Below are 10,174 nucleotides of genomic sequence, written 5' to 3' on the forward strand. Positions count from 1 at the left end.
GTTTCAACTATGCGCAATAGACGTTCTTTGCATTATTTTCTCTCCAATTGTAGTTGCAAAGCCAAAGTGGAATGAATTCGCCTTGCTGTAATTGCCCTCACACCCCAACTGAAATTTGATGCTCTCTGCCACTTTCACGTTCGGCAACTGTACGCCGGCAGTTTTTCCAGTCGCTAAACGCATTGAACGCAAAATACATCTCCAGTTTTTGGAGAATACACAAGGATTTGGGCACATACCGAACTCTTTCCTTTTCACTTGTTGAGAAGTGACCTTGTTCACAATTTAGATCAAGAGAATGATTTAGTAAATAGTCAATCGGTTTATCATCAACTGTCAGCCGGATCACTCGACACCGGTTCCATAGAATGTTTCTTATAATTCAACTGAGATGAATCGGACGAAGCTTCAGTCACAGGTTGGAGAAAGGAAACTCTTAATGGTGGTTTTCTTCTATAAAATATATTATATACAAAAGAGTCTGGTGGTGGGAAGTTGGTGCTTGGAAGAGGAGACGAGACGCGGCGTGTTCAGGAACGTAGGGTAGAATGAATTTCAACGGCGAGACCGAGAGGTCATACACTCGGCTACCGGAAGTAAACCCGGATGCCAGCGTCGCAGGTGGCGACCCCCCCCCACCCCCGTGAGAAAGTCGCCGAATCCCGTCTCATTGGAATGCGGCTAGGCTCGTCAGTTTGTAGGAGAGTATCCACTACGGTACTTGCATTGCTGTAGGTGGCGATTTACTTAATCTCAGCTGACCTCGTTTCGTCATCCGAATGACTAAAGTGAACCTCTACTGTGTCATCCTCTGGGAGTTTACTGTCACTGGGCTCTGAATCTCCTTTTGGTTTAAAAAAATGTCAGCTTTGGCTACTTTTAAGTTCCTCTTTCGTGAGCAGGGCCTCTCTACATATCAGGGCTGGTCGACTTGAAACCACACGAATGACTCCAGTCATGTCTCACTTTTGTGTGTGTGTTGGGAATTTGTACACTATCAATAAATATACAGTTAATGAAAAATGTCTCAATGTTTTAATTTCCTCAATATAACTGCATATGGCTTCCAAATTCTGCAAAGAAGTGTTCAAATTTCAATATTTTTTTTCCGGGGGGGCTTACAGCTCCCCCGGAACTCCCAGATGTTTAGGCTCGTTTCACTCGCCACCCCACAAAGAGGCTGGCTGCCCATGGGTAGTGTGTGCAGGTCAGAGTTGGCGGTACAGTGTGTGAGAAAAGTGTTTCAATACGGTTGGTAAATTCGATTTGACGTTCGGGCATCCAAATGATCTAATTTCAGTAGTACTTGGAAACATCTGGCTATCCCCAAGGACAAGCCACTCGTGTAGTTTTACTAACAACAAAGACAGTTGAAGCTTTCACCATCACTTAATGGATGTTCCAACTATAATCAGTTGCCTTAACATATACCACCACTGTTGCAATTTCCAATTCTGTGTCGTTATATTAAAGGCCCGTCGTTGAGCGAAATCATGGTCAGCCTGCCTGGTGGTATATAAGTATTACAAATGTTATACGTACGTGTTCCCCGCTCAGTGTATAACCAAATGCAATGTACAATATTGGCGTGACAGGAGATTGTTTATGTAATGAGGACATTCGTGTGTGTTCTTCGTTCTCGTCCCATAGCTTCCTGTTTATGCATATCATAACTCAATCCATTTTTATGGATTACAAATCTCACCTGCAAGTAATCTTCCTCGAGTACTTCATAGCAGGTATTATGCGAGACAAACTTTGTTTCGATATCCTCGTGACGTGTAGGTGCATACCAGTTGAAAGATATACAAGCGTTGCCTCTAGAGATATACTTTCCCTCATATTGGTATCCTGGTTTTTTTTATATATGGTTCCACTTTCGCTCGAAATTTGTAAAAGGTGTTAGAGTCCTTTGTCATGTCTCGCTCGTGTCCATCTTGCCGTTCACGTAAAATGGTGGCATGACTTCAATACTTTTTTCCGACCTAACCACCATCCCCTTTTTCTGCATTTGCACATAGCAGCAATTATTATAGTACACAACGATATGATCTTTGCTTTTCACTGTCGGGCGATTATTCGTGCGATCGTAGCGTATCCGCCACTGCAGACCACTTACTAGCGCCCGACTATGACTGACGCCAATCACCCCCGTGTGTACAACACACAAGCTTTGCCCGGTAAAGGGTCAAAGCCCGCCGGGCACTGCTCGATCGTGTGGACGGGGCTTTAGGAAGAAGGAAGTCTCGGGTGCACTCTAAGATGGAAAGAAAACGGAGGACTCAGACGTCCTGAGAAATCGGACGTCTCAGACGGGTGACTCGTTAAAGAAGGTATAGCTACACGTTAACTCACAAACCACCCTCCGCTTTTATTCTCCTTCTGTACTTCCCACTTAACTATACCTTGCTCTAAATATCCTTGTTGACGGTTCTCTTATCTCTGACATGCACAACCGTCGTTATTACATCTTTAATCCAATTGAAGAAGCGTTTTAGAATTGTCCAAACTCCAAATTCACTACATGACCAGACCTCTAATTTTACCTTGATTTCGACTGAATATTGAAAGACTTGGGTCTATATTTAGTATTGCAGTGGTCATAGATGGAAGTTCATATTTTTATTTATAGGTTAGACTTTCATATGTCTTGCTTGGAATTTAGTATTTTACCACTTCTGGTGTTATTAGACAATACTAAGATTAGTTTAAACCAGTGATGATCGTACTTTAGTACGAGAATGTGTACTTTGAACGATTGGAAAGTAAAAAGCCACACATTAATGTCATCATTTGTCTATTGGGTTATGTTGTGAAAAAGTAATACTAATTTAAGAGGAGTAGAGCTGTAGTTCCCGAAGCGTTTAACACCATTAAGTAGAGTATTTGAGAACTATTTATGGGCAAACTTTCAAACAGCAGACGTAGTCGAGATTTTATTATACTCTGGGTTTTGATTTAGTAAAAGCAAGGATTTGGATTATTCCATAAATAGAAAAACTTTATTGGTTACATATACTGGATATTCAATATGTACAAGTTTGACTTTACTTGCACAGAATGTAATGCAATACAGCTCATGACCCACAAATGGGGTAGAAGAAATAACAAAGCAGTTTTTTTGGAGACCAATTTCTTGTAGTTTAACACTAGGAAACTCACTGTAATGCTGTGGGAAGGATCCACTAACCGCGGTAGAACTGGAGTAGGAAAGGAATTGTTGCGATCGAGTTCTCCAGCAACAGGTAAATTTTGTAGACGCTCCGAATTGTTCTTGTGGTGACACTGCAGCTACCTCGGTCAACTCGTATAGGGTTCATGGTCGTTTGATGAGCGTGTTCTAGAAATAGCAAGAAGATTAATGTTATGTAAGCCTGGCGGAATGGTTTAACGCGAAACTTATTTAAAAAGTTTAGTTTAGGTAATATCAAGACTAATAAAATTTACCTTTTTTTTTTTTTGTCAAGTGAAATTTTAAACAATAGCTTCCCAATCGCCAACAAATAATTTACAATTTGAAGATACACTTACAGTACAGAAGATGTTGTAGCGTCGTCGCGTGCCAGTGTTCTGTGTTGACGTCCGTCTACCAGGCTTTATATACAGGCGGCCCACACTCCCTGACCAATCACAAGCTGTTTTAGGTGAAATTGTAGCCAATGGGAACATTGCCTTGTTATGACGTCAAAGTGACGCCGGCAGGTTTGGTTGTTTGATGACGAGTAAACGATTTAAACTTTATTGTGACACGAAAGTAGTGTAAAACGTGAAAGGAAAATATTATGAAATCGTATTCAGTGCTTTACTTATCTTGGATAGAAATTGTGAATATATTACAACAGCAATATTGGCCTCAGTTTAAGTGTGAGACATTGTTAAGACACATATACATCCAAATAGTACTATTGTAATATTAAAAAAGTCTTAAACTTAAATAGAATAGTCTAAAGAAGTTAATATGAGGAATAAAATAAGATGACAGAGAGAGTAAAACAATGAAGAACAAAGCACCGAGTTAATATTAACCTTTACTTGAAATTGACCATAGAGCAGAAACAGTAAAATTAACAAAAGACAGACATATGTTACAACAATGGAGAAGAAAACGTACACGTTACAAGAAAGTAGAGTAGAGTTGTGAGCAGGGCCGGATTGAAGAGTGGGCAGTTGGCCAGGGGCCTCCACATATTATAATATTGTATTGATTTGTTGGCCAGGGGCCTCCACATATTATAATATTGTATTGATTTGGTTGATTTTATTTTCAATCTTTAAAATTCATGTTTATCACGTGATAGAAATTAGGCTAGCTACTCGTTGAAATTGACGACTGGGTGGTTTTCCTATGAACCGTCTATTTTGAATGAATGCTGTGGTGCTAATAATATGATATTTAGAATTGCGGAACTCCCAGATGATTAGGTTCGCTTCACTCGCCACCCCACCCTCTTGGGGTAGTTATAATGAGGGGGGCCTCCACAGGTCTAATAAATCTGGCACTGGTGGTAAGTGGTATTAAGAACCTGGCAGGCCTCTCCATACAGTGTACCTTTAGACTAACATAACTAATATTTAACAATTAACATTGAACTAACATCTTAGCCCCCAAAAAAATGTGACTACCCTCCCAGCTACACAAGGACCTGGGCTGGCTCACTAACTCCAACAATAATAAAAATAATAATAATAAGCAGCATTATATAAATAGAGCAATATTAATACAAAGGTCTGACGACCCAAGGGAGCAGAACAAAGATAAAACACCAATAAGAAAGATTCTTTCTACTCCTACTGTATTTCAGTTTCACCACTTTTCCCTCAACCCCTAATAATTTTCTTTCACCTCTTAACTAAAGATTTCGTACTCGTACTCGTGCTGTTTGTCCTCTGCGGATGACTATAATATACTCGTCAGTTACATGGACCAGTTTCTAGTTGACATAGCAATGGTTAGAGAGATATTTACTATCACAATTTGATAATGATTTATTGGGTCAGGTCTCAGCTCACACGTACCTTAGAGAGTAAATGTGGTACCTGATAATATAGAGTACATTTATGTCAAGGAATTATTATATAACATTTAGTAGCACGTAAGATGGCATAGTATAGAATGTTACCACGATGTTTTTGTTTTACATTGTTTGAATTAAGTTATAAATATATACTGTACGTAAAGTATTTGACGGTAATGGGAAAACATTACTCGGGGTCTTGACTTTATTAAATTCACCGTTGATAGTTCTCACCAAGGAATGGAGATGTGAGTAACTGATTGTAGGGTATGTTGTTATTTCCATCTTGGAAGGAAACTTTATTGACTACGATACTGCGACCTATGTCTATGGTGCAAATACCCAAGAGCAGTTGATCTGGATAATCCCCTCGTTTGGTTGTGACGGTGTTTACCGGAGAAGAAGTTCGGGGTCCCGGAAAGCAAGAATCTGGCCGTTTTGAGCTCATATATTTTGGCTATATTTCATGAAATGGACTTTGTTGGAGTTTGTTTGAATAATGTTGAAGATGACACCAGAGTTTTTTTTAATGTATCCTTGTACTTTGACGCCAAGGTGAAGAATAAAATGTTGAAAATTTGAAGTTATTCGAATGAGGTGGTTCGGTGAGCAGAGAGCAAATAATTTGACGGTTCGGCGGGAAGGTTGGGGTATTTAAAGGTCGAACCGGCAAGGATGCATCAGTTACAATCCGATCCTTGTGTCTGGTGTTAGAACTCCTTTAGTTTGTGAAGAAGAAAAGAAAAGAAAAGTAAAGTGTAGTATATAAAGTAGTGTTTAGACATTTGTTTGTTTGGCTGTTAGTGTTCCGCATTGGAAATGTTTTCTTAAACATTTTGTGTGGTTTTTAATACAAGTATTTGACTTGTGGCCTGTGAAACGTATTTAAGATTTCTGTCTGTGGTTAACTAGGGAGATTTTGAAGTTGTTCTTAATTCAAGTTGTTAGAGTACAGGATATTTAAATTGAAGACGGTAGTTTAATTGAAATGAAATCCTTTAAGTGTTAAGTGGTTTAAAAAGTTGAAGTGTTAATAGTGTAGTTTGTGAAATTGGCGGAATATGTTGTGTTTTTGCAAGAAATCGTGTTATTTCGTTGGTGAGTGATGGAAAGTGAATTCATGAGCATGTAGATTGTGTAGCAAGTTCATTATTAAAATATTGTCTGTATCTGAAGTTGTTTGGATGCGAAGTTCAATGTAGTTTTAAGTGATGGTGGTGGAATCTTGAAAATGAGTGAGAAGAAAAGAAAGCTGCAGCATTTATGTGTGCTTTGAGCTTGGACTGTTCATAGTGATCGTGGTGGATCTTGAAAATGAGTGAGAAAGAAAAAAGATGCAGCATTTGTGTGCCAAGTAGTAAACCATACGTGTGTGTTTTGATGCGTATAGTGAAGTGGAAAAGCAAATAAATGTGCCGACAGCGACGTTTTGGTAAACGAGGGGTGAGGGCAGGTAAGTGACTATTGATGTTTAGTTTGTTTAGCGAGGTAAAGATAGGGATTTGACATGAATAAGAATATTGATATGGGTGAGCCAATTGGTAGCCTGCTTTGAGTGTATGAAAAATAAGCGGCATAAAGCACGAGACCCAGGGTCGGGTCGATGCATCTTTAGCTGACTACATTCCAAACGTTCGACTTTACTTTTATCCTCTTCGCCACTGATCGGCTTGTTAGCCGCTTGGTCACGTCTCTTTTCCTTTATATTCTTCACGAAAAGGTCGGCTCGCTAGCCGCCTGAGAGATTGGAGCGCCTGAACTTGCCTAGCTTATACTACAGACGGGCAAGGGGGGACCTAGTTGAGCTTTATAAGCATCTCAGGGGGCACTACTCAGTTAAGTGTCCTTGCTTGGAGCTGGCGGACGCTCGCCCCACAAGGGGTCACAGCTCAAGATTGAAGAAGCCGGAAAATCGTGAGGGCAAACTTTTTCGGAGTGAGGGTTGTAAATTGTTGGAACAATGTACCAGAGTGTTGTGACGGCATCGAGTGTGAGCTCTTTGAAGAGAAGACTTGACCAACACTGGAGCGGGTTCAGGTACATTGAGGAGCCGGTGCATGCCCAGTATTTGACAACAGTGCGTGACCGATTGCCCGGGCAGCTAGCGAGCTGACCTTTTGGTGAAGAATATAAAGGAAAAGAGACGTGACCGATCAGTGGCGAAGAGGATAAAAGTAAAGTCGAACGTTTTGAATGTAGTCAGCTAAAGATGCATCTAACTGACCCTGGGTCTCGTGCTCGCAATTTTACTTGTGAATACTTAGGCTGTATGTAAAGGTGATTGTGATTGGTGGATGTGTTTTGGGTTGTATGACTTTTAGGAAAATGATTAAAGGAAAGGTAGAATTTTTTGGTAATAAAATAATCCTTGTTATTTAAAGTCATGGGAAGTTAAGATATGTTGGTATATTTGGTTAAATAGTGAAGAAAATTGTATTAATGAGAGTTTTGTAGTGGGTGTTTTTTTTAAGATTTTGTAGTAGTTTATTTTCAGAAAATAGCAACCGCAAGGAAGTCGCAGTGGGCTGCCGCATGAGCGTTAAGTTGGAGCCAACTAGCGTGGGAAAGGTTGATTTTTGCAGAGACGTGACCGGCACAGAGGTAGACCCCGAATTTGGAGTTTAGGTGAATGAAATTGTTGAATGGGTGTTGTGTTTGTGCTGTTATATACTGGAGGCTATATAATGGTACTACACTCTCGGTTGTGTGTGTTTATGGTCGTATTTTGTTGTCGTCTGTTAGTTTTATACGCAGACTAGAGTGTTCTTAATTGTTATTGTGTATGTGCTTTTGTTTCATTAATTTTGACTAGTTTGTTGTAAATTTTGAAGGTTGATGCCTTTTATTGCAGGTGTACGGAAGGCTTATACTGTGGAATAGAGAAGAGAACGTGGTCTAAGTTTGTAGGTGATGGCTAGCGCGTCTACACTTGCGGTGAGGAATTCGTCAATATGGTATTTAAAATGGAAGGTGTAGTTGTGTTTGACTAAAGAGAAGTTGTAGCTGTAATTTGAGAAGTGGTTCATGGCTAATATATTTGTATTGAGAATGAGTGTAAGTTTTATTGGTTAGGTAATAAATGGTTTTTTCAGGTTGTTGTTGTTGGAGGTGGAAGGAGCCGGTATTTTTTTGAGGTAGACTAGGGGAATAGTGAGGGTAAGTGACGTTGAAGTTTGTAAAAGAGTTGTTAAATTTTCAATTGATTTTTGGTCTTGTGCCGTAGAGCAATAGAAATGTTAAAAGTTGACATTAAAATAAATGATTGTGGCTTGAGTTTGGTAATGTTAAGTTTAAAATGTTGAATTTTGTGCCTCGGCTGTAGATTAAAGAAAATGTAAATGAGTTTTGATAAGTTGAGTTTATTATATAGTAGTGAGAAAGATTTGATAAATGGATAACGAATGACCTTTTTTTTTTTCAGGTTGGGGTCTGGTGGTGGTCCTCGGTTCTCTAGTGCACCCAAAAGTGCCTAGAGATGGGCACGGGGAGACATAAGTGAGGTGTATAAACCTGTGAAAGGGCACTACTTAGTCGAGGAACCGTACCCATAGCTGACTGACGCCCGCCTCACAAGGGGTCACAGCCGAAGTGGGGGTGCCGGCGGTAGAGCGGTACCGCTCTCGCCTCGCAAGCGGGACGTCTCGGGTTCGATTCCCGGGCCGGTGGAAAGTGGGTTGGACACACTTCCTAGACCCCCTGTGTCCCTGTTGACCTAGCAGTAAAGTAGGTACCAGTTGTAAATCGAAAGTTGCGAATTCGTATCTGGGGAAAGTCGTCGGAGCTAGCCGACAAAATGTTAAAGACTGGAGGGTTGTATGCCCTTGACATAAAATGCTATGATCCTTTAGGCAAGCACAAAGTTGGCATGCTGCCTAGTTGGGCGGTGTAGGCGCTTGTGCCCTTCACCTTGCATGGGAATAAGGGGGGTGAGGGGGGATGCCCCTCGGCCCCTCCCATTCTCAAAAAGTGTGATAATGAGAAATCGAAAAATGTTAGAGTAGAATATAGTGTTGTGTTGACTGTATCGACTAACCAAGAGGAAGTATGGTCGCCATCCAGAGGTGGGGGAGAAGTCGATGTTGGAAAGGAGCCAAGTGTTGTAACCAGTCGCCGTGTGCAGCATGTGCTAAAAGGTAATGTATACTGTTAAGTGGTTGAAGGTGGGGTGTGTTTGATATGAAGAGGGACTTTGGTCGTGGTTATTGATGTGGTAATTGTTTTGTACAGGAGTTGTTGCAGTCCAGAAGACGTGATTGGTGTGTGATAATCCAGAGGGACATTAACGCTCGACTGAATGTTGGAAATGAGAGGCAGTAAAGGTGTAAGTATTGTTATTGAAGTTGTACGTATACTTTGTTATAATTTGAAGAGTAGGGCATTTGTAACATTGACGTATTGTTTTTTGTTTTCATGTTGGTGGTGGAGGAATATGGGCGAATTGTGGAGAGGAGCGCGTCGACACTGGATACGGTGATGTGAAATTGTGCAATGTATTATTTGAAGGTGAGTTGTTATTGTATTTGAAAGTTGTAGGTAAAGTTTGTTATAAGAGGCAAGTGATATAGGAGTTTTTTCGGGTAGCAGTACCCAGTGATGTTTAAAGTTGGGAGAAATAAGCATGGTGCATTATGGAGGTTGTGTGAAAGGTTTCTGTTTTTCAGGTTTGAGGATGGAGTGGTGGTGGGTAGTGCCGTAACCAGGTTGGACTACTACATGTATGGGGCTGTGCAATGGACTGTGTTGAGGAGAAGAAGCAGCAGCAGCAGCGGCGGCGGCGGAAGCAGCAGTGGCGGCAGTTGTTTAAGATAAGTAGTGTGGTGTGGTGCATCGTGAATTGTTTGTGATAGTTTAGGGTCATAGTGAATTTAGTTGTAAGAAATTGAGTATAATGTAATTGTTGGAAGACGTGTATAGTGATGTAAATTGTAGGTTAGTTTTGGATTAGTATATGTGGAGAATGGATGTAGCAGGTAATAGAAATGTTGGGACTAGTGTAGAGGCATATATATATAATTGGTGAGTGGCGTTGGAGCGGTTTAGGGCGTGAAAGGTTTATGAATTGTTGTGGGGGAACTAATGTGTTTGTTTTTTTAGGCCGGATTGGAGTGGTAAGCGGCAGTGATGGTGGAAGAGCCAGTGGTTATTCGGCGACGGAGATG

The 10,174-nt window shown here is 40.7% G+C and overlaps 2 long non-coding RNA genes across 2 annotated transcripts; one reads left to right on the forward strand and one right to left on the reverse strand.

The window, feature by feature from the left end:
• Positions 1–2,974: 2,974 nt before the first annotated feature.
• On the reverse strand, positions 2,975–3,730 carry LOC121868936. The gene is made up of 2 exons (XR_006089483.1): positions 3,532–3,730; positions 2,975–3,340 (listed from the first exon to the last, which is right to left on the reverse strand). It is a non-coding gene; the product is annotated as an uncharacterized LOC121868936 (long non-coding RNA).
• Positions 3,731–8,908: 5,178 nt separating this feature from the next.
• LOC121868937 lies at positions 8,909–9,732 on the forward strand. The gene is made up of 3 exons (XR_006089484.1): positions 8,909–9,148; positions 9,243–9,336; positions 9,677–9,732. It is a non-coding gene; the product is annotated as an uncharacterized LOC121868937 (long non-coding RNA).
• Positions 9,733–10,174: the final 442 nt, after the last annotated feature.

The sequence above is a fragment of the Homarus americanus genome, unplaced genomic scaffold, assembly GCF_018991925.1.
Source record: "Homarus americanus isolate GMGI-L3 unplaced genomic scaffold, GMGI_Hamer_2.0 scaffold4936, whole genome shotgun sequence".
In the NCBI taxonomy this organism is placed as follows: domain Eukaryota; kingdom Metazoa; phylum Arthropoda; class Malacostraca; order Decapoda; family Nephropidae; genus Homarus; species Homarus americanus.